The 24606-nt window shown below is 44.9% G+C and overlaps 1 protein-coding gene and 1 pseudogene across 5 annotated transcripts in view; both read right to left on the bottom strand.

Annotated features, from left to right (window-relative positions):
• WDPCP (WD repeat containing planar cell polarity effector) overlaps positions 1 to 24606 on the bottom strand; it is a 2309940-nt gene that overhangs the window by 862848 nt on the left and 1422486 nt on the right. The gene's annotated exons all lie outside the window — the stretch shown is intronic.
• LOC146821557 (translationally-controlled tumor protein homolog) lies at positions 20411 to 21125 on the bottom strand (annotated as a pseudogene).

Here is a 24606-nt window from a genome sequence, read left to right as displayed (position 1 = left end):
TTCAGCTTTTGTGGGCCTGAAGTTGTAAAAGGAAATTAGCTAACTGACTCTTGGAGTTACCTCTCCTGTCTGGGGCTCGGAGAACTACTTTTCCTCAAGCAGGGCATCACAGGCACAGTCCTCTCTTTACTAGCTAAGGAGCAATACATGCAGTCCAGTCTTTGGTGCAGTCTCTGTTTACCAGATCCAGGGTCCTGGGCAATCCTTCTTCAGTCCTCTCTCCAGAAAGAATGTGATTTGAGGTCTGGGTGCCACTTTTATGCCCACAACTTACCCTCAAGAGATGCAGTGACAGCTAGACAATGGATTACCAGGTCTCCTCCCACCTGATGACCACCTCCTGAAATATGTAGCATCTAACTAACCCAGAATATATTATTTTTCCCACTCCCAATATCACGGAACCCTTCTCTCGGTGTGTGGAGCTTGGTACCCCACCCTAAAGGTGTGGCTACCTGAGAACAACATGCCGAAACAAAAACTGGGTTGACCACTGGTTCCCCCTCTCTGTCCCTGTGCCAACCTATCTACCAGAACAAAAGAACAGCCATTCTTGTGTGTGTCCACCATTTGCTCTATACAGGCGGCTTCTTCTTTGAAGCTCACCTTTTTGGCTCACACCAGGTTTGGCTTCCTGCCAGGGAGAGATAACACCTCTTACAATGGCAGGCCTCCATTGTGTCCTTTTGTGGGAGTCGTTCACAGCTCTCCCTAGGAGGGCAGAAGGCTGCCTTGTGGCCAGCAACTGTAAATGACCACTGAAAAACCTGGGTAACAGAATGGCAACTTTCTAAAGTTGCCTTATAATCAAAAGATACAATAAATTGGATTTGGGTATCAAGCCGGTTTAATATAACAATTCTTTTGATACCTTGAAGTACCAACTTTAGTCTTGCCATTCAGAAGTTAGCACAGCTGAGTTGTCAGCGTGTAACCCTATACTCTCCAACAAAGCTGCTAGCCTTTCTACAGTAAAAGCGAAATCAAGTTAGCAGTTTAAACTGCTCTACCAGTCTGCGAGACATGTTTTACTTTATCACACTAGTGGAGCACGATAAGTGCTGCAGCCCATGAGGGACACTTTAACTTACAGGCCCTAGGTACCCCTGATACCATACACTAGGGACTTATAAGTACGTTAAACTTTGCCAATTGGGTATGAGGCAATCAAACATACACTTTTGATGCTCAGATGACTCGCACTCTCAGAGCGAACTGAGGCCTGCTAACAAGACCTCTCTGGTTAGCAGGCTTCAGTTCACTCCGAGTCAAAAACCCAGCAGCATCAGTCCACAACTTTGGGGGTGATCAAAAAGAGACATTTCCTCACAATCTTTGCTTCTAGCTACACGAATGTGTAAATGCAGATTGGAGTACATCTCTTTAGAAGTAAAGCAAATTAAATGTCAGCATTTAAATGTATTTTGTTTCCGTTACAAATACAGTGTCATTTATTTGAACGCAATTTGTTAAAAAAATTTGATTTTGCACTGTTGGTGCAATTTACTACATTCAATTAGTTCAAACACATAGTTTGTTTGCGTTCTTGAAATTGTTAAAAAGTGGAAACCCAGATATTCCATGTACTACTATGTGAACAGGGTTTCAAGTAAAATACCTTCATTGTGAAACACTTTTTAAAACTTTTTCCAAATAGTTAAATAATTTTTCAAATACATTAGTTTTACACCCAATTTATTGTGCATTTCTTTCTACCTGATTCAAAAGAATCACTTATTATGCACAACAGTTATTAGGACTGGGGTTTGTTAAATAAGAGGTTTGGAAAAGCATCTAGACACCATGGAAACAGGCGTAAGGCAAAAAAACTACACTGCCTCCGAAAGCTTTAATGTGATATTCAATTGCCAACACACACCTTAACAATGTCAAAATGTAAGGTAAGCAACACTAGTAATTGAAAACCTTGAAATGAGAAATTTCCTGTAAATCATATGTCATCTAGGCATTAGTCGCCAATGCCAGTATTTGTGGGGGGAAATGAAGGCAAATACACGTGCTGTCCATGCAGTACGGTTCCTGAACTGTCATATACGAAATGAACAGCTTTTATGAAAACACCTCCCACATTAAGTACAAACACGATGCAATCTCTCCTAACACCCTAACCCGGAATAGTAAGTAGGAAATAAACACCAATTACGAAGAGGCACTTTAAAAAATTCTGATCCACATGTAATTTCTTTGCTTTCTGAGAGATCAAGCTGGTGTTTTTGAACATTTCATTTAGAACTTACATTATGCCTTTTCAGATAAGCTCCAAGCATTACCATCTGCTGTAACAATCACACAAGCATTTCGCTCTGATTTAACTGGATACAAATCTCATTGACAATGGGAAAGGAAAAACATACATTTGCCCTCAAACTGCTAATAGAAAAGTGAATTCCAGTAGAGTATTGGGCTCGGATCATGACTACTAATCAAAGGCTGCTGAAAGTTTTCTTCTTTGATGTGCCCTAATCCAATGTAAACGGAATGCAACTTTCTCAGCCCAAGAGCATAGAGACCTTTATCTTCTTTCCTCGTTCATATAAACCCAAGGTGTCTTTCCGATCAACCTTCCTATTTTTGCACCCATGTCCTGGGATAGAATGCCATTTTGTGATTAGTGCAAAAAGAACAATTGATGGACAGACTTGAGAACAATGTCATACATTCACCACAGTACAGAGATCTGGGCCTAAATCCATCGTTTTTTGCTCACCATGCCATTCCAGTTTGGACCCAGCCATATGCAAATCAGTCTTGACCGGGCCCAGGATGCTTGTTTCTGGTTCAGGAAATACCTGGCTTGGCATTTCGGGCTGGACTGTCCCCATGAGGCACAGGGTCAAGACTGCACATAGCTGGGTCTGAACTGAGGTGGCGAAGTGAGTTAAAGAATGATGATGAATTCAACCCAGATCTGTGACTGGGGGTGAGTGTCTGAAAAGTTTCAGCGCTCCGTCCATCATCTCCTTGTGTTTGATTTGTCCTCCCTAAGTTGGCAGGGTATGCCCAGACGTGGGTCCCTTGCTCACTTTGCCACTGGATTCAAGCTAGCCTGGCTGATGAAGGGTGTTACCCAGAAACCGGTCCCAGGATGCTTGTTTCCAGTTCAGGAAAGACCTGGCTTGGCAGTTTGGGCTGGACTGTTCCCATGAGGCACAGGGTCAAGCCTGATTTGCATGGGGGTGGCGTGGCCAGCAGCCGCGGAAGATGGCCGCCATTTAGAGGAGCTGCGCTAGCCACCAGTGCCAATACCCACTAAAATCCGTCATTATCCGATCCTGAGCTGGCAAAATCAAGCAGGTCTTGTGGGAAGCGTATCGGCAGCGCTGTAGCAAGTTGTAGCCCCCAGTGATGGCATAGAGACTTGCTGTACAGCGGACAACGGGCCGGGGGCACGAGGCAAGATGGCGCCGCACACATGGCCCGGAGTATCGGCCGCATAAAGGGCTCCCGACGTGCCCCCAGCAGCTAGCGATAAAAGAGATGGGCAAGAGCCACGAGCGCCATAGAGAAAGCACACAGAAGTGCACCGGACCCAGCCCTGAGACAGCGTGGCAGACGGAGCCGGCCGCATTTCGCTCTGTGTTGAGCTCGGGCCAGTGGGCTGGCGGCAGCGGTCCCCTAAAAACGAGCAGACGCATCAAGCCTACGGGGCATTATCGAGAGATGGGTGCGGTCCCAGATGATGGCGTTGACGGCCCCCTGACCAGCCTGGGCACCCAGAGCCTGTGGTGTGCCCACTCAACTTGAATTTGGCGACGAGCAGCGAGGCAATTAGGGGCTGCAGCAGGGAACTGCTCGGTTCAGCCTTGAGGTAGAAGGCGCACAGCAGCGGAGCAACCAGCGCAAGTAATCCAGGAGACAGGGGGCTGCTGAGCCGGTACCATTTCGGACAGTGGAGGTGGCTGCACTCCACGCCCGAGCTGTGATAGCGGTGCGTCATTGACTCCCTCCACCTAGAGACCATGGGCTGTAACAGGGCGCTGGGGCCGGGACAGATGAACCAAATAGACAAGTACACGGTTGCCTGGAGCCGAGAAGATGGCGCAGCAGGAGGAGACCCGTTGGAAGACCAGGCGGACCAGCTCCCGGACCCCTCCTTAGAAAGATATAATGAGAGCAATCATAGACCTTTAGGGGACACTGGAACCTAAAGTAGAAACTGTCACGGAGCAGGTGAATCTACTTAGAGCGGACCTCCGCAAAATGGCAGACAAGGTGACCATGGCAGAGGCTGACATCGGTGGCCTGCTGGCCAAAACTAAGCGGCTTGAGGAGCAGGTCTCGCGTCTTACGAAGAATCAATCGGACATTTATGTTAGACTCGAAGACCAAGAAGGGAGGGCCTGACGCAACAACATCCGGGTAGTGGGTGTGCCAAGGGGATGGAAGGCCAGTCGATGGATCTCTTTCTAGAGGACCTGATCCTGAACAAGCTGAAACCCAAACAAATGTCCTCTTTCTTCTCTACAGAACGGGCCCACCGAGCGCTGGGAGGTCGGCCGCGCCCGGGAGCGCCCCAGCGCACAATCATAGCCCGAATACTCAACTTTCGTGACCGTGACGCCATACTACGGGCGGCACATCAACATGGGGACCTGCACCACGAAAATGCTGCCATCCGGTTTTTCCCCGATTTCACGCTCCAGGTGCAGCGCCAGCGACGCACTCTCAACGGGGTCAAGCAAGCCCTGCGCGCCGCCAACGTGAAATACATGATGCTCTTCCCCCAAAACTCAAAATCCTCGACGATGGGAAATCGTACTTTTCAACTCACCTGTGGAGGCCAGTGACTGGCTCGAAGGATGGCGCAAGGTTGAACGCAAAGGGAGGCAGACCCATGTCCCCCCTAGAACTGCAGTCATTGCTGAGGGACACGAGGAGGACGGCGGAACGGACAGGCCGGGGAAGTCATAATGAACGCTGAGCATTATGGAGGGCGCCTCGTCCACCGCAAGTATCACTGCTATGAACTGTATTTCCCTATCAATCAATCAATCAATCAATCAATCAATCAATCAATCAATCAAGACATTTGTAAAGCGCACTACTCACCTGTGAGGGTCTCAAGGTGCTGGGGGGGGGTGCTCATACTGCTCGAAAAGCCAGGTCCTGAGTAGCCTCCTGAAGGACAGTAGGTCCTGGGTCTGCCGTAGGAGGATGGGGAGGGTGTTCCACGTCTTGGCGGTGAGGTAGGAGAACGATCTGCCGCCGGTGGTCGCTCTTCAGATGCGGGGGACGGTGGCGAGGGCAAGGTCGGTGGAGTGGAGCTGGCGGTTCGGGGTGTAGAAGGTGAGTCGTCTGTTGAGGTATGCTGGTCCGATGTTGTGGAGTGCCTTGTGTGCGTGGGTGAGGAGCTTGTTGGTGATCCTTTTGTTGACGGGAAGCCAGTGCAGGTCTCTCAGGTGGGGTGTGCTGTGGCTGTGGCGGGGGATGTCGATGATCAGACGTTCAGAGGCATTCTGTATGCGTTGTAGACGTTTCAGGAGTTTGGCCGAGGCTCCTGCATAGAGGGCGTTTCCCTAGTCCAGCCTGCTGCTGACGAGGGCCTGGGTGACCGTTCTTCTTGTTTCGGTGGGGATCCACCTGTAGATCTTGCAGAGCATGCGGAGGGTGTTGAAGCAGGAAGATGAGACGGCGTTGACTTGCTTGGTCATGTTGAGTGTTGAGTCGAGGATGAACCCCAAGTTGCGTGCGTGGTCGGTGGGTGTCGGTGCTGCTCCCAGTGCGGTCGGCCGCCAGGAGTCGTCCCAGGCTGAGAGGGTGGGGCCGAGGATGAGGACCTCCGTTTTCTCCGAGTTCAGCATCAGGCAGCTGTTCTTCATCCACTCGGCGACGGTTTTCATTCCTTCGTGGAGGTTGATTTTGGTGGTGAGGGGGTCCTTGGTGAGGGAGAGGATCAGCTGGGTGTCGTCGGCGTAGGAGATGATGTTGACGTCGTGCTGTCGGGCGACATGGGCGAGCGGAGCCATGTAGACGTTGAACAGTGTTGGGCTGAGGGATGATCCTTGGGGTACGCCGCAGATGATCTCGGAGGCTTTGGAACGGAAAGGGGGGAGGCGGACGCTCTGGGTTCTGCCGGAGAGGAAGGAGGTGGTCCAGTCTAGAGCTTTGTCTCGGATCCCTGCATTGTGGAGGCGTGTGCGTAGGGTGCGGTGGCAGACAGTGTCGAAGGTGGCTGATAGGTCCAGGAGGATGAGGGCCGCAGTTTCGCCATTGTCCAGCAGGGCCCTGATGTCATCGGTGGCGGCGATGAGGGCAGTTTCGGTGCTTTGGTTGCTGCAGAACCCGGACTGGGACTGGTCCAGGATGTTGTTCTCCTCAAGGTAGCGGGTCAGCTGTCTGTTGACGGTTTTCTCGATGACCTTCGCCGGGAACGGGAGCAGGGAGATGGGCCGGAAGTTCTTGAGGTCCCTTGGATCCACCTTGGGTTTCTTGAGTAAGGCGTTGATCTCGGCGTGCTTCCAGCTCTCCGGGAAAGTCGTGGTCTTGAAGGAGATGTTAATGGCTTTGCGGATATGGGGTACGATGGTGGCGCTAGCTTTGTTTAAGATGTGGTGCGGGCATGGGTCTGACGGAGAGCCGGAGTGGATGGTGTTCATTATTTTGATGGTGACGTCGTCGTTTATTTTGGTCCAGGTAAGCAGGGGGTTGATGTGGGTGGTGGCCGTTGGGTCTGAGGTGTCGGTGGCTGTCACGGCGGTCAGGTTGTTGAAGCTGTTGTGGATGTCTGTGATCTTGCGATGGAAGAAGATGGCAAGGGAGTTGCACAGGTCTTGCGATGGTGGGATGTCGTTGGTGTTGGAGCAGGGTATACGATGGAGGTTTGGCGGTTCCAGACCTCAGGCTGTATTACTGGGCCTCACTGCTCATGGTCATAAATGACTGGGTAACGGAGGTGTTGTCCAGAGTCTCCGGGGTACAGGTCCAGATGGATGCTAAATGGCTCCTCCTTATGATCAAAGGCGACTCAGATTGGCCCAGGCATACGGGAATTTGGCTTGCCTTGGCAGCCGGGGTCGCAAAACGGAACATTGCAAGGCGGTGGGGAGCCCCCTCTCTGCCTTCGTTGAGAGACTGGAAGCGTGACCTCGATTGGTGCCTGGGGCTGAGGAAACTGTATAGAAGGGCAGAGGGTGTGCCAAAAAGTGGGACAAAATATGGTCACCATGGTGTAAATACAGAGGAGGTTGTATTGTAGCGGACCAGCACCCTATCTAGTACAACTATAAGAAGGTGCGACCCTGAACTGTTTAATGAAGTCACCTTGCAGATGGTCCGAAGTATTTGTCGTATATTTGTTCTGCTGTAATTTATCTTATTGGTGACCATGTACTCCCCTGGGAGCCCTGAGTGTTTCCACTGTAATGTTACTGGTGTGCAACTTAAGGTAACTGTGTACTACGAATGGTCAATTGAGCAAAAGTTAATAAAAAGATTTTTTTTTAAAAAAGACTGATTTGCATATAGCTGGGTGTAAACTGAGGTGGCGAAGTGAGCTAAAGAATGATGATGAATTCAACCCAGATCTGTGACTGTGGGTGAGTGTCTGAAAAGTTTCAGCGCTCCGTCAATCATCTCCTTGTGTTTATTTTGTGATTAGTGGTTGATCTCTTGTTCCAATTCTCCCGTTTTCAGACCGATATAGCAAGTAGTGGGAGAGCAGGATGTCCTGCCAAAGGAAATCAGAATGCCCACAAGAAGACTTAACGAGCAGATCAGGCTGCAAGAATTAAAGCTCTTTTTGGAGAATCGTTTTGGTAACTTTTATAAGTGAAAGGTAGTAAAGGTGAGAACAAAGACCACAATCACAGTGGATTCTGATTGCTGGTGGATGGGATATTTGGGTTCAGTTCCTAAGAGAGCCTAGGTACTATTCAGAATCACTTTGAAAGAAGGGAGAATGGCTGTAAAAAGGAGCACTGGGCTCAATAAGTAAATACACGAACCACATAGGTGGGCAACAGAGATTTCAACTTATAAGTAGCTAGCACAGGACACACTCTTATTGACAGTGAGCTGTCTCTTACGTTTTCATCTAGTTTCTTTGCTCTTAAGTACATGCCAACTCTTTTCAAGATTTCAGCACAATTTGAGTGCCTTAAGTAACATGTATGTTGAACCTTGAAAGAGAATCCAAACATGATTCAATTTACGAAAGGCTGGATTTCTGTGTAACTGTGGTAAGTAGATCAGGGAAAATCTTTTGTATTTTTGGAACCAAAAGGGTCTCCAGCTAATCTTGATTGAAACAAATATGATTTGTGGAAAATGTCTTTGAAAAGCATCACAAATTGTCCAATGAGGAAAGCTAGCTAGATAGGAAAAGAGGAGTGGTCCTTCTCCAATATTCAGGATATTTCTAAAAGAAAAATAACTTACATCTATGAACACTGGTGAATCCCACTTGTAGACACATTTGTTCTGTCAAAGTATCAGAACAAGTTTGTTTGCAGCCAGGAATCAGATACAAGCATTTCTGTTTTTTTTATAACCACCTATATTGAAGTTTTACAGCAAGTACATCCATCATAATATACAACTAGGGCAGTGAAGAGGGAAGCATACCAATACATCATGGTGACAGTGAAAATCAACCACTGACATTGATAATCCATAAAAGGAACAACATTTCCCCCATACCCTGTCATACTTGTGGGGACACCAACATGTAGCTTAAATGGGCTTCTCTTGTTGCAGACACCAGTCCACTCCCATGTGCCACTGCTGATAGAGAAGGGTGTTGGCTGGTTCCACAATCGGGATACTTCTCTTGGTATTTCAGTTTTAATGGTAGAGGGGTGCATTCATTTTGTGAAGTGGCTAAGGCTAGGTTGTGTGGCAACCACTTCCAGTCCAGCATGCACATTAACAGTGGATGGCAATGACAGTCTGGCTCAGGTGCGGGGCGTTCAAGTGTAGAGGGCTAGCAATGGGGTGGATAGAGTACTAAACCTGATGTAAAGGCAGCTGCGATATTCTTAGATGCCGGTTGAGTGGAATTTTATGATGTTAGTCCTGAGGCGAATAGGGGTGGGCGATCTATTTTCCAACCTAGTATCCATCTTGTACAACTCCCCCACTGCAAGGGTAAGGGTGCATAATTTAGTCACACCTCCCTTTAGGATCTCTAGGGGCACTCGCCAGGGGTGCCCATTGTCGCCGCTCCTCTATGCCATCGTGGCTGAGCCCTTGGCGTGTGCACTACGGGAGTACCATAGTCATCACGGGATTCGATTTCCTGGGTATAATCTAATCATCTTCAGTTATGCAGACGACACCCTGCTATACATTAGAGATCCCGAATCCAACCTCTCCCCAGTTTTGAGGGAGGTGGTGCGTTATGGCGAGTTCTCTGTCCTCCGAGTTAACTGGGCTAAGTCCTTCATTTTCCCTCTCACACCGGCGTTGGACCCCATCGAGTTAAGATTTCTTGCTACAGTGAACTACAGACTCAGTGCCCTACCTGGGCATACAAGTCCACACTGAATCCGAACTAGTGTTCAATGACAACTATGGTAGAGCTGTGGACAGACTTCAGGATGGCATCGGTAGATGGATATGTCTGCTTTTATCTCTCATGGGCCGAGTCTCTTTGATGAAAATGGTAGTGCTGCCTCGATTTCTATTCCTGTTCTGCAACATACCGATGATACTTCCCTACCCCTTTTTTAAACGTATTAAATCACTTCTGATTCAACTCGCCTGGGCTGGTAAGCAACCACGGGTCCGTTGGGAGATTTAACACTACCTTACTCTATGGGAGGTCTGGGTGCCCTTGATTTAGAACTTTACTACTATGCAGCTCAATGTATGCCTGCCTTTTACTGGCTGCATCAGCAAGCCCCTCCGCCTCATTTGCATATAGAGAGGGTTGAGGCTGCGCCGTCTCCACTGGCTTCGTTCCTGTTCAATGCACCTCACAGACGCTCTGGAGTGTTGAACTCTATTAACACTACTACACACGCATGGTATAATATCTTGAAGAAGCAGGCTGCGACCATATTATATTCTCCTTTGGCCCCTATTGAGATGTGTGCTTGGCTGCCGGTCCTTATGGAGCCGGGGGTGCAATGTGCACTTAAAGCACTTGACATTACTTGCATCGGCGACTTCTTTGTGGGTGGTGGTGGGCGAGAGTGGGTGGACATCGTCCCGGATGGGCAAGATGTTACCCCACTGACGGTATTTCACTATTATAGGGTGTGGCACGCTCTACGCAGTATGTTGGGTGACGACTTGTCTGAGCCTCCGGAGGTTGCATCTTTTACTCTTTTGCTAAAAGTGGAATCCCCCTATAAGGGGGTTTCAAACATTTATTCTTTAACTCAGGATTATCAGAGGCACCACTTCACTAAAGCTAGACTTGACTGGCAGACTGATTTAGATAGAGCCCTAGATGACGCCATATGGCCCTACTGCTGTGAGGCCACGTGGCGTGTCTCTCTGAATGGCCGGCACCGCCTCATACATTTTAAATTTATCAATAGAGTGTATTACACACCGCTCCGGCTTTATAGAAATGGGCTTCGTGACTCTGCGAGGTGTGAGAGGTGCAGCCTTGACTCTGCTGGGTTCTTTCACATGGCTTGGTTGTGCCCAGAGGTGGCTGATTACTGGTCGGTTATCTTCCAGAAACTTAGTGAAATTACGGGAGAGAGCCTGGACCCGGAACCGCTGCTGGCGCTGCTCGGCTATTCCAAACACATTCACAAAAATATCAGGCGTTTAGTTGACATGGGGCTACTGTTGACCAAGCGGGTGGTGGCGATGCACTGGGCCCAGGACCCCCTCCCAGCATAGTGCAGTGGACCCGCGATATGTTATATTGCAACACACAAACTGAATTATATAGCGAATTCCTCCCTCCCCGGAACCGTCCTAAGAATTTCTGGAGCCTATACCAAGAATATCTTGCCACTCAGTCCTAATTGGTTCATGTGTTGCCCCTTTCTCTTTGTCCCCAGTTGGGGCTGGCAGGGGGGCAGTGGCGACGTGCTGTTGGTTTCCTTGGTGGGCATTGTAATTGTGTTGTGGCTTGGGATATTGCACTAAAGTTCTCATGGAGTCCTCTGAGGTCCTGTCTATGCTATTTGTTCCTCTGCTATGTTTAAATGTATATCAATGACTATTTCAATTGTCTCCTGGTTCTGGTCATTACCTCTTGCTGTAACATCCCTCGATACTGTACATTCCACGTAGAAGGTCTCTGGATCAAGCATGTATGTATACTGGGACTGTTTGGTTTTCGTATTTTCTTTCTCTTAGTCAGAATTGACATCATTTGTATTGTCTTACTTGACTTCAAAACTTAATAAAGATTTAAAAAAAATGGGTTGGATAGAGACAGAGACAAAATGGTGCTCCTGCACCATGAAAGAACTCCCATAAATGTACTGTCAGTTTCTGTAAATAGGACTGTATGACACTTCTATGAGCCCCTCACTACTGACGGACTTTGAGTTGATCCTTGGCTGATGTGCTTCGCCATGGTAGGGCCACTAAATGACTCACCATCAAAGGACTTAAACTCAAAATAACAAATCGTCCTGTTTCAAAATGGCTTGTGTGAAAAGAGTTCACCAAAAGTATTCATCTAAAAAAAATATATTGTTCGTTCATCTCAAGGAAGGGCAGCAGCAGAAGCAATGAGAATGTGGAAAGTAAATGTGCACATGAGGAGCATGGGGGTTCCCCTGCTATTCAAAGAAACTGGAGGAGAAATTACTACAGATAAGCACAAAAAGTGAAAATATAAAATATGATATGCATTTTTTATTATTTGGTGACATCTTCGTTTTAAGGTATCTTCTTAAAACGACTTACCTCATAACTACTGAGTCGAAAATACTAAGGAAAAGGGCATTCTTTTTTCATAAGAGCCAGTTTGGCTAGGTTTGCGTTTGGTTAATTTGCTTTGATAATGTAAGAGTGTTTAGAACTCTGGAAGATGCATCAAAGAGTCCATTACTAAAAAGAAAAGGCGACTAATAAAATAATGTAACTAGAAAAACAACCAACACTTAAAAAATGTAGCTTCATTTGATTTGAGCAAAAATAACAAAACTAATTGATTTAAGTGGACCACAATATATCAGAACAAAAGGCCCTACTACTCAAAAAGATCAATGCAGCTATTTATTTTGCCATATTGGCATTTAAGTTAATGTAATAAGGCTTGTGTTGCCAATCACAAGTTATTGGAATGTAGCTTAAAGAAGTTAATGCGACTATAAGTGGATTGTAAATTAGAAAAATGTAATAAAATACAAACAGTACAAAAAAATGATGCTGTTAAATGATGTGTGGTATCAATGTGAAGAAGGTGGATTCGTATTTAGGTATACTATGTTTAGATAAAAGCAATTTTAGAGAATGACATTGGGCTATTAAAATGACGAAATGTGAATACCCATTGGAATTTTTACACAAGGAATACGAGTTATATATATACTTACTAAGTAATAATAAGGTGCAACAAAACTAAAATTGTGTCTGAGTGGAGTCCTTTTTTAAGGTGTGTCGCTTTGACAGAGAAGCACCGACAATGACTCTGTATCAATAACTACGGCCTGGAATTTATGGAGCCTGCACATACCCGTAAAAAGCCATATTAACTTGCACTTCATAGTAACTTCACTTCATTTACCTCCCAGGCCAGATTACCGGAAGCTCAGTAACTTTATCATTAGCTCCCTGAAATACAATGGCCATCAGTACCAGTCAAAGCCAAACAAAATAGACCAATTTCTTACTACTTCCTTACTACTCTAACAGAAACTGGCAGAGGCCCAACAGTCTTTATTAAAGCTACTCGCAGATGTTATCTTCAATGATCGCCTAAGCACTAGCTTAGCTTCTAGAGCTACCTGTTGTTACGTTTTTACAAACATTTTTGAGGTCATTATCGAAGCATTCCAGACCTCCATACTCAATGCAAGCTACACTTTGTGTAGCACCCATTTCTCGAGTTCAGCAATTAGTCCAAGAATGCTTGCTACACGAGGACCTGCCAGAAAGTGCTATTATTATTATTATAGAGATTTGTACAGCGCATGGCTACCCAAAAGCTACACCACTCCTTGATGGGTTTTCCTAATTCTGGGAATTACAGCAAGATCAAAATTGCTTGAGCGCAAAGACCACTTAGGCGTATATTGTGACACCAGATCTGAAATAGGTGGGGCCAGAATTAGAGAGACATGTGTGCACATAGCATAATGATTTGAATTGAAAGAGACATTCAATTGGCAGCCAGTGGAGATCAGGGGGTAGGCTGGCCATGGAGGTAAACTAAGGGGGGTGAAGTAGGAGTCTGGCCGCAACGTTTTGCAATGTCTGAAGCCATTTGAGTAAGACCTTTGTGACACCTAGGTAAAGAATGTTAGCGTAAACCAGCCTGGAAATGATTAAAGCCTGGATAACGGTTCTTTGGGTGGAGACCGGAAGACAACACATAATTCTTCTGAGCCATCTTAAAATACCAAAACAGGTGGATGCCACCTTGATGATTTGGTGACTCATAGTCAGTCTGTCATCAAGCCAGACTGCTAGATTCTTGACCACAGGTGCTGGAGTAGAAACAGTACCCATAGCCTCAGGCCACAGATGAGGACACCAAAGGTGGGGGAGGTTGCCCGCCAGCAGAACCTCGATCTTATCCCACCATACATTGTTATATTCCTGAGTTAGGCCCATGTCGCGAAGCAGCTTATTTCTTACGTTGTCCTCACAAATAACATTTCCAGCTGTGACCTTTTGAACACATTTACATGCACAACAATGTTGGATTAGTTTCTCTGAAACTAAACTTGTTTTTACCTCTATCTTCGCACAATGCCCTGAACATCATGTTCAAGGTCTCGTTTCGCACTACGTACAAATGTCATCACTATCCTCATCCAGGGGGCAACAGGGCTATCTATATAGCCATAACGTCACTAATCTATGTGCACATTGCAAGGTTGCTTTCTATTATGAAAGATGAGCATCCCGATAGATTAGTAGAGAAGGTACTTCCGCTGACATCGAGGGTCCTTGCATGCTGAGAAATCACCACACAGCAGACTGACATCTCGTAAGAGGTGTCCAGTTCGTGACCACAACAGGTTCCTTCACTCCATCCCATCAGGTAATGGGGTTGGATTGTCCCTTGGAGGATTCTTGGCTCTATACCTACACACACTCTAGGTACCCTTAGAGTAGGGTTCGCACAGTAGGAGTACGCTAGATTACTGCCTTGTTTTATAGGCCTGCAAATATAAACTGTTTCAGCACCATGATAGAACTATATCTGCTATTTATGCTTTTGGTGCTTGTTATCACGTTTATCTGCCTCTGTCTCACGTATTTTATACAAGAATAACACTGGTTCAATAAATATTATTAACAACGTCCACCTGTGTATTCTTTGTATATATCACTGCGAATAAGTGAGCACGAGTGACTGAGCGAAAAGTTCTGTACTGTTTCCACGATCCCTGAGGAGTCAGGATTGTCATGTTAAGTGGTTGCCAGAAACCATTTGCTCCCTGATAGGTTAGGGGGGCTTACGTGGCACTGTGAGCTTGCTGGTCTATAGGCCAACATATCTTGCGGGGGGGGGGGGAAGAAGCGGAATCAGTCTTGACACCAAGCCCTTAGTTTATGTTGCCCACACAACGTGCAAATCCTATGGATTACTAGGAACTAAACAACAACATCTTAAGGGAATTAGCGTTCATCCAGGAAGAAAATTGTGAATGGCAGCTGTTCATAGCCTCTGCACTACACTTCTCCTGAGATGACAGGGAGACAATGATCTGGCTGTCGTCGGCGTATGAAAGGAGAGTAATACCGTAGTTTTCTACAATATTTCAAGCGGCCTTACGTAGAGGTTAAAAAGCGTCAGACTAAGAGTGGAGCCCTGAGGGACAACAGTAGGTAAAGGATATAGCTTTGAGTGGTGCTGATGAGTGGGAACCTGAAAAACAGTCTTATCGGAAAGAGCCCAGCCAAGGCAGGGCCATATCCTGCACGCCCATTGCCTCTAGTCTTTGGCGGAGAGTGTTGTGGTTCCCCGTGTCAAAAGCTGCACTGAGGTCCAAAAGAATTAGCACAGCACTGCCACCATTATCTAACTGATGACTCAGATATTCCAACACGGCGAGAAGGGCAGACTCCGTACTATGGCCTGCTGTAAAGCCAGAATGTGATGTATGTAGCAAACCAATTGTTTCCGTGTACAGATTGAGCAACTTATTCACTCACATTTCCAAAACTTTGGCCTGAGTAGGCAAAAGAGAGATTGTCCTATAGTAAGACCACATAAAAGAATCCACGTTTAAAGCAAAGGCATGATCATTGCATGTTTCCAAGATTTTGGAACAATGCCTTTAGAAAGTGCTGCATTTAGAAACTGAGTGAGCAGCTCCAAAAATTGTGAGTCGAGTTTGCCAAGCCCCAAAGGAGGACAAGGGTCCAAAGGTGAACCTGATTTGGTGGTGGTAAGGAGCTATCAGAAAGTCAGGAGATCAAGCGGATGAAATTAGCTCAATAAGCAAGTCATGGTGAGATGTCCCCGATGGCAATTAGGTCTAATGCAGGGGAGAAAAAGGCCTGAATGTCTGCAATGAAATGGGCAATGGCCTTCTTAATAGACAAAAGCTCACTATTTAAGACTATAAGATGTGTGAGAATTTTATTAAGCTGGTTCACAACGTGATTATTTGCAAAGTTAACGAGATCAACAAAGTTTGGTAGTGAAACAGTATGTCTCAACAGCACCAAGCTGCTATGTTGAAGAAAGGGTTATATGATGAACCAAAGACTGAGAATTCAAGAAGAAATCAAATGTGCACAATTGCGATTCTCATATTAACATGACTAGAGAATCTGGATTTCATTAAAGACACGGAGGCTGACATTATGCATTTTCCTTTAATGCAGTCCATACAGCCGCATACATCTTAATAGTAAAATTCCAAAGAAGAATAAAGGCAACACATAAATGCCATGAGACACTAACAATCAGCCTCTTTTAAATGAAAGATAAGTAAGAAAGTCCATAAAAACTTGAGGCGTTGAACATCAGGATAATCTTCAGAAGATCTAGTAGAACGAAAGAAGGAGGAATCCATAGATGAAAAGGAAAGACGAAGTAGAGGGTTCCATCGATAACAAGGTGGTAAAATCAGAAATCAAGGAATACCTGAAAGGAGAAAGCAGTCAGTACAAGAGAACTGAAAGTGGTAAAATCAACAGAGTCAAACGGAGTACATAAGAATAACAAGCATTTCAATAAAATGTGACAAAGAATAATATTAATGAAATACCACCAAAGGGTGGGAAGGGAGGGATAATGTCAGCCTCCGTGTCTTAAATGAAATCCAGATTCTCTAGTCATGTTAATATGAGAATCGCAATTTCATTACAAGACCGGAGGCTACATTATGCATGTTGGTAGCTTTCTAAGACAACATTTGACATATGTTCAATAGGTTTACAATAGTGACGTGCAAAGGTACTGGCATTAGACCGGTCAGCAACTTTAAGGATGTCATCCAACTTACCTCCAGACCAAAGGGATTTACTTGCCATAGCACCTCTGAGGGAATGAGCTTGAAATTTGTTTAGGTCAATACCAGCCAGACTCATAGCAGATTTAACCCATCTAGCAATAGAAGGAAAGCTTATCCCTTTGTGGTGTTTAACAAAGGAAATAAGTAACTGATTAACGCCTTGTGGACGAAGCTGAAGCATTCTGCGATCGTATTCTTTCATGCATTCCACGAAACAGAGGTTGGGACAAAGCTCAAAACGAGGATAAAAAATAGAGTCAGACATCGTTTTAGTTCCCTTATGAATGTCGAATTTGACACCAAACATAAGAACAGTTAGTAATTTCCAGAGCTCTAATATCTGAAGCTCTTCTACAAGAGATTAAGCATAAAAGTGTAGCTAACTTAATAGAAATGTTTTTTCTGTTAAGAAGAGAATTGGAAGGCCGATTATTGAAGAGATCGAGAATCAGTTTAACGTCCCACAGTGTTTCATATCTGGCTTTAGGAGGTCTCCTTAAGCGAATACTTTTTATAATTCTACAGATAATTACATTTTTACCAATAGTCTTGCCGTTGATGAGGGCATGACCAGCGGAACTAGCAGATCTATAACAATTGATAGATCTGTAACTGAGCCCTCTTTTGAATTGTTCAACAAGAAAGTTGACTATGTCAACAGTAGGGGCCTCCAAGGGATCCAGGCTCCTTTGCAAGCATTAACGTACCCATAATTTCCAGATAATGTTATATCTGTAATGTGTGCCTGGTGCCCAAGATTCTCCGAGGAGAGCTGCAGTAGTCTCCGAAAGGCCTGAGATTTCATTGGATCTCCTGACACTTTCCAGGCAAGAAGGGATAAACTCCTGTTCTGAGTTAGGGGATGAATTCGACCGTCTATGTCTGTAAGAAGATTCTCTAGGGAAGGAATTAAAAATGGAAGACTGCAGGTCAGTTCTAGAATGGTCGGGAACCAAGCTTGAGAAGGCCAGAAAGGGGTTATCAAGAGAAGGTAACACTGTTCTTGTCTCACTTTCTGTAAGACTCTCTGAATCATGGCGAAAGGAGGGAATGCATATCCTCGTATTTCCTTCCAAGATTGAAGGAAGGCGTTGACTGCCGGAGCACCCGGGTCGGGCATCCAGCTGAAGTAATTCTCGAGTTGAAATGTCAGTCTGCTCGCGAACAATTCCATCTCTAAGGGGCCCCAGATCTTGTTCAGGGTATTGAAAACGGAAACATTCAGTTTCCAATCGCTGTAATCTATGAGGAACCTTGAGTTCCAATCTGCAGAGAAGTTCGCTTTTCTCTGAAGATATTCCGCTTTGAGAGAGATTTTGTGTTCCAAACAAGACATCCAAAGTTTCTTGGCTATATTGGACAGGTCCGCAGATTTCATGCTGCCCTAGCGATTGATATAAGCCACTGCTGATATGTTGTCCATCTTTAGAATGACGGACCTCCCCTGAAGAGAATGTTTGAAACTCATAAGGGCGTAGAGACCAGCAGTCAATTCCAGGTAGTTTATGTGGTGAAGAGATTCCTCTCAAGACCACAGGCCACCAGTGTTTTGATTGAGTAAGCAGGCTCCCCAGCCATGAAGGCTCGCATCTGATTCCAAAATGAATTCTGGATTTGAACCAAAGATTGCCTTCCCATTCCACGAATCTAGGTTGTCAGCCACCAAGTTAATTCTGAATGTGCTTCTTGGTCTAAGCAAATCCGATCTCCGTACCGTAGTCCAGATCTTAGGGCTCTTGCTTTGATCCTCTGAAGGGCTCGATAATTGAGGGGTCCGGGAAAGATGGTTTGGATGGAAGACGAGAGAAGGCCTAGGAGTCTGGCAAGTTCTCTCAGGGATAGGTCTTGACGTTTCAAAACATACCTTATTTCTTTTCTGATTTTTGAGATTTTCTTTGAGGGAAGTAGAAGAAGGCAAAGTATTGCATCTACCGTGAATCCCAGAAATACCATGGACCTGGAGGGAGTCAGACATGATTTTTCTTTATGATGAATCCTAGAGTTTCTAGGAGATTCATTGCAAAGTTCATTTCCTGGACTAGTTGAGAGGCATCTTGGGACATAATAAGGATGTCGTCCAGATAAATGATTAGATGAACGCCTCTTGACCTTAGATAAGGTACGACGGCTCTCATAACTTTGGTGAAGCACCAAGGGGCGGAAGAGAGTCCGAAGGGGAGTGCTTGAAATTGGTATAGGCGATTTTTCCATAAAAATTGGAGAAAGGGTTGATGAATCTGTGCTATAGGAATAGTGAAGTAGGCATCTTTTAGATCTAGTTTGACTAGCCAGTCTTTCTCTCGAAGTAAATCTCTGAGAAGATGGATGCCCTCCATCTTGAAATGTCTGCACGTCAGAAACTTGTTCAGATCTCTCAGGTTTATGACGGGTCTCCAAACTTTGTCCTTTTATCCTACCAAAAAAAGGTTGCTTATGAAGCCTAGTTGTTTGATTGGGACTTCTAATATTGCACCTTTTTGAATCATGGAGGAAATCTCCTCCTCTATAATGTTTTGTAGGTCCGGAGTCAAGGGAATTTCCTTCGGGAAAGATGTCTGAATAGGTGTATGTGAGAAATCTATCATAAAACCTTTTACAGTATTAAGGACCCAAGAATCTTCAGTAATCAACTTTCAATTGTTTAAAAAATATCTGAGTCTGCCGCCCACCTTTAAGAGGGAAGAAGGAGAAGGGAGAACACTCACCTGAGGATGTATTGGAATTATTTGTTCCATGAGATCTGAATCCTCTGCCTCGTTGGCTTCTACCTCTTTGAGGGTAGAACTCAGGAGTATTGAATTGTTGTTCGTATCCTCTGCCGTAGCCATGGCCTCTTGACTAGGGCCTTTGATTGAAGCAGCCGGAAGAGAGGCCCCGTCTTCCGGCCCGTCCAAAAAGGTTGTTAATAAACACTTTGCGCATATTCTGTTGTGCTTTATCAAGGGCAGTGAAGGTGGAAACATATTTCCCCAGCGACTTGATGAGGTCCTCACCAAAGAGCAGCCCTTTAGGGCTCTGTGAGGGTTCTTTGTCGGCTAGATCACTTAATTTGGGGTTTATCCTCATAAGGACGATCCTACGTCTTTCAGAATTTATGCTGGCATTAGCATTACCCAGGAAGATAATAGCTCTCTGGCTCCAGCCTCTAATCATCTCAGTATCCAGCTGAGTATCGTTAATGTGGCTCTCTTCTGCCGAATCTAGAATTCTGGCTAGCGGGCCCAGAACATCCAGGAGACGATCCTGACAACCACTGAGTGACTTTTCCATTCCCTTTCTTGGATCGCGCCCAAGTTTAAAGAGAAATTTGATAAGTTCTGGGTCCAGGTTGGGGGTATAACATGTTTTATCTTCCAAGGAAGGTCGTGAGCACTCAGCTCTAAGCACGTTCCGAGTTTCTCTCTCTAAGAGGTTTCTAATCCACTTTTTAATAAACTTGGCAACATGCTCTTGCGGGAGCCATTCAGAGCTCCTTAGGTGTTTTTAATTCAATGGAGAGAACATTTCTTCTCCTAGTGGGTTAAGGATGGTACTCTTAGAGGAAGAAGGGAGATCTTCTGTCAGTTCATCGAATCCCTCTTCGTCATCGTTAAGATCGAGGACGTATTCATCCATGAATTCAGAGGGATTGTTTGAATCGTCATCTCCCATGTTGTAAGGAGCTCTTTGAAACTTTGTGCCGCCATGGGCACCTGAATTTTTTGTGCCGCCAGGGACACCTTGGGGATTTAAGGTGCGAAGACCTCCATTGTTTGTTTTTTTTTTTTTTTTTTTTTTTTTTCCTGTACGGTAAAATTGAAGATGCTTTATTTGGGGTTCAAAACAGTTTTTTCAAACGAATGCAATCTTGCAAATGACAATTAACACTAAGTCAACAAGACTAGTGTATATAGCTGAAAACGTTCACTGATCCTCTTGCACATGGCTTATAAAGCCTAGAAAAAGGACTTGGGCATTATCCTGAGGAGGGTGCAAAGCATTTTGTTTCACCAAACCTTGACTTGGTTATAACAAGCCCTCCACAAGAGTCAGGGTGAATAGATGAACAAAGCTGAAGGCGATACCAGTCCAATTACACGCAACTCAGTCCTTTTGTGTGGATGAAAAAGCAGCAGCCAGTTATGATCAATCCAATGTGCTTAATGTAGGTCGTTAGCATTTCTCAATTTCTAAGCCGTCCTTAAAGAAAATCATATATGGAGTCACTCCATCTTCACGGTAACCCAGCAATCCAACCATACCCTCAGGGTTCATTTTTTCCCCGGTGTAGAACTGATAGTTCTTGAAGTTTGTGAGTATAGCTTTGACTTTCTCAGCAGCTCCCGACATGAATGGTTTCACCCGATCAGGCTTGGTCTCGTCAAGTTTGGCCTTTATTCTTCCCCTCCACCTCAATGCAGATACCGTTACAAGTTTCCTTAATTTTGTAGATGTCGGAAAACAGCTCATCTCCGATGAGCATGTCCCTGTAGATGATCATGGTTTCGGGAGGAGTAGGAGCGTCTCGGGGTACGGACGGGGTAAGCGCGCGCGGAGGGACCAGCGCGACAGGAAAGGCCCTCCATTGTTTGTTGAGGTGCCAAGACCTCCATTGTATGTTGAGGTGTCAAGACCTCCCAGATTGCTCCTTTCAAGGTTTTTGTTCTTTCTTAGTCTCTTGCCCCTTGATTCTGGGTCAATCTGAGAATGGCTTACTGTAGACTCAGTGACGTCTTCTAGTGGAAGTGAACGTTTAGAAGCCATTATTTGGGACAAGCTTTCCATCATGCAGGATTTTACTTCGATGTGGAGCATTTTCTTAAATGCTTCATTGTCCAGATTGGGCGTGGGGGCGGAAGCCCCATCCAAATCTGAATCAGCCATAATAATGATATGTCAGATGTGAAAAAACTCAAATGAAGAGTTAAATTAGAAAGTGAACAAAGTAAAGATTTTTAAGTATATTAAATTGGATTATATAAATATATGAAGGTAAATACTTGTTCAATATAGTAATAAGGATAATATCCTTAATAAGGGAGGCAAACACTCAACAGGGTTGAAGAGTAATAAACAAATGCCAAGTCTTAATATAAGCAATGTCACCGAGTTAGGCCCACTTTAAAAAAAAAACAATTATGAGGATAAATGAGACTTGCGGTTATCTTGCGGAGAAAACAGCTCTTGAAAACGATAAACATGCGCTCGAGTATTGTGTTGCCATGGGAAACCCCCAGCCTCGAGCTCGATCGGCTTCGCAATCAGCTGGAGGCCAGAGGGGAAGAGGAATGACTCTAGGCAATGGGAGGACGAACCGCTCCCGTTGCCACGGTACCTTCTTCACTTCCCCTGTTCTCCGTAATGAAGATGGAGGAAATTGAGGAATCTGGACGTAGATTGAAACGGCGAGCCCATGCGGGGAAATACGCTCGAAGAAGCGGTGGGAGTGAGGATAAGCTTGAAGGAGCGGTGTGGGGAAAAGAGGTCAGTGGAAATATTTTTTAGTTATTACAAGGTTAAAACGCTGTAAAGAAAGGATTAATTAATAATATAAGGCACAGAACCAAAATACCACAAATCACTTAAAGTATGATGAGTATACAAAAAAAACATACGCTCGGGAAAGGGAAAGAAATTTCGGAAATCTCCATAAATTGGAGATTGGTAGGGAGGAGGGTGTGGGAAGGGTGGGGGAAAGCCACGCCAGAGGCACACCCTGAAAATAAAGGTTAAGACAAGTTAAATACAATGGAATAAGAAGAAGTAAGGTCGACTTATCTGCTTGGAGCCGCATTTAAAAGAGAGGCTGATTGTTAGTGTCTCATGGCATTTATGTGTTGCCTTTATTCTTCTTTGGAATTTTACTATTATGATGTATGCGGCTGCTTGGACTGCATTAAAGGAAAATGCATAATGTAGCCTCCGGTCTTGTAATGAAATTAAGACACACTGCTCTTTAGAGAGATTAACATTTTTCAGCATGTCGGGTCAGAAAAGAGAAAGGGAAACATCGGACAAGATGGATCTCGGGAACACCTGGTGGGTAGTTTATGGGCAATTTACTTCCACGTTCAGTGCTGATAGGAAATTCCATGAACTACTGACTGGCCAAGAGAAAATTGCCACTTCAGCTAGCACAATAACAATCCTTGCAGCAGCCCTGCCAGGATTCAACATGACAAGCATAGGTCCGTTCAGCAGGCTATGTCCTACTGTTCATTGTTTGATGAACACTCCACATTTTAACATGACTGGAGGATTTCTTTAATTTCTCCAACATCATGTATCTGTAGCTGGCTGGATTTATTGAACAGTGGTTTTCCCAGCATCAAGTTTTAAGAGCATGAACAGCACTCAAAGTCCTCTCTTTGATGCAGCCTTCCCCTGTTCAAGACATGCTCGTTCATCTGAATTTCCATTGAGTACTGAAAACATGTTTGTTCGTTTGTCTTCAGGGCAGATAAGCATTCTCGAAAACTCTAGACATAAATATATATTTTGTAACTTAATACGTGATCTCTGTTCTGTTTGAATGGAGTTCTCAGATACAGATATGTATTCTGGTACTTAAAGATGAACAGTCAAATGTACAAATACAAGAATGCAGAAGAAAACATTGGGATGACCTACTCACAGCTAGCTTAGGGCATTGAACAACTTGAGACCTTTACAGCTGTATGTCACATCAAGTATGTACAGAGCATGAGTCACACACAACAGAATAATTGTACCATCTAGCTAGTACCGGAGGTAATAATTTAGTTGACTATACTTCTGCAGGCTGAAATGCTCTTTAATTATGACAACCTAAATGAGTTATTAAGTATTTCACAACCAGATAGTGTAAGTCTCTGTTTCTCAGAAAGAAGGATAATCTATGTATCTGCTAAGGGATTTCAGCAATAACACAATCAGCAAACACTGGCAAATCCAATTGGTCTGACCTTCTGTAAGGGGAAGTGTTTGGTAATCGTTGGCAGCAGCGGGGGGGCGATGATGGAATTAATAATAAAAAAAAGACTAGCCAGATGCTGCTGGCTGCCTCGCTCCTCAGTGCTCTCCTGGCCCCAGCGGTCCCTAGGACACCATCACAGGTTCCCCGTTCGATCCCCGCACTTCTCTCATGCTATTACCAAGCATGAGAGCAGCCCAGGGATTGGCCTAGTTTAACACTCGCTCAGGCACAGGAAGTCGTGCCGTTTCTCCACCCGGCTGTGGAACACAGCTGCGTTGGAGAAACCTAACTGCACATTACTGTTTGGCCAGCCTAAGAAGGCCAGCCAAACTGGCTTACGCACTTATAAGTGCACTCCACTCCTTCACCCTGCTATGTCCCGGCCCGCCCCTCCCTGAATACGCTTGGCTCAGGCTGTTAGCAAAAAATAGAATGATAATAAAATAGCATTTTATTTTTTAAGCGCTGGCTCTGAGACAGTGGGGCAGCGCTCTTCCGCCATTGCGGAGGAGCCATCGCTGATCGTTGGTAGACTTTGTATGTCTTACTCACGTCTGTCCTAGGAAGCTAATCCCATAATAAAGCAATATCTTGGGCTACATCAACTTGGGGAGTATGATGTATTTGCTAAACAGTAACATCACAGAAGAGTACTATGAGAAGGGTTCAGAAGATGAAGTTTGGACTGTAAGTATTGAACTTAAACGTCATACTCCAGAAAATATTGCAGATTAGATACTTTTAACAAAGGGCTTGTATATGTGTTTTATAATTAAGAAAGCCCATGTGCGTGCATAACATTACATTTTGAGTAAAAAAAGCTTAACTAAAACATTTTCAGGACCGCAAAGTGAAACAAATAAACAGGCAAACAAGCTTGTTAAATAGCACGGTGCTTTAGGACAGGCAAATACATGCAAACAGCATTGACTTACTGCACACAAAAAAAGCCATAAACTGCAAATTTAAATGTAATTGCGTCAGAAAGTTACATACATCAAAGGGCACACACTGGCTCTTATCTAACAAAAGGATTACTTGTTAGCACATCCTTAAAGCAAAAACTAATGAATACACAATCTCGACAATATAACCAGC

This window comes from Triturus cristatus, chromosome 6 (genome assembly GCF_964204655.1).
Source record: "Triturus cristatus chromosome 6, aTriCri1.1, whole genome shotgun sequence".
Classification (NCBI taxonomy): domain Eukaryota; kingdom Metazoa; phylum Chordata; class Amphibia; order Caudata; family Salamandridae; genus Triturus; species Triturus cristatus.
The sequence above is the reverse complement of the archived record's forward strand: the minus strand, read 5'-3'. Positions and strand labels throughout refer to the sequence as shown.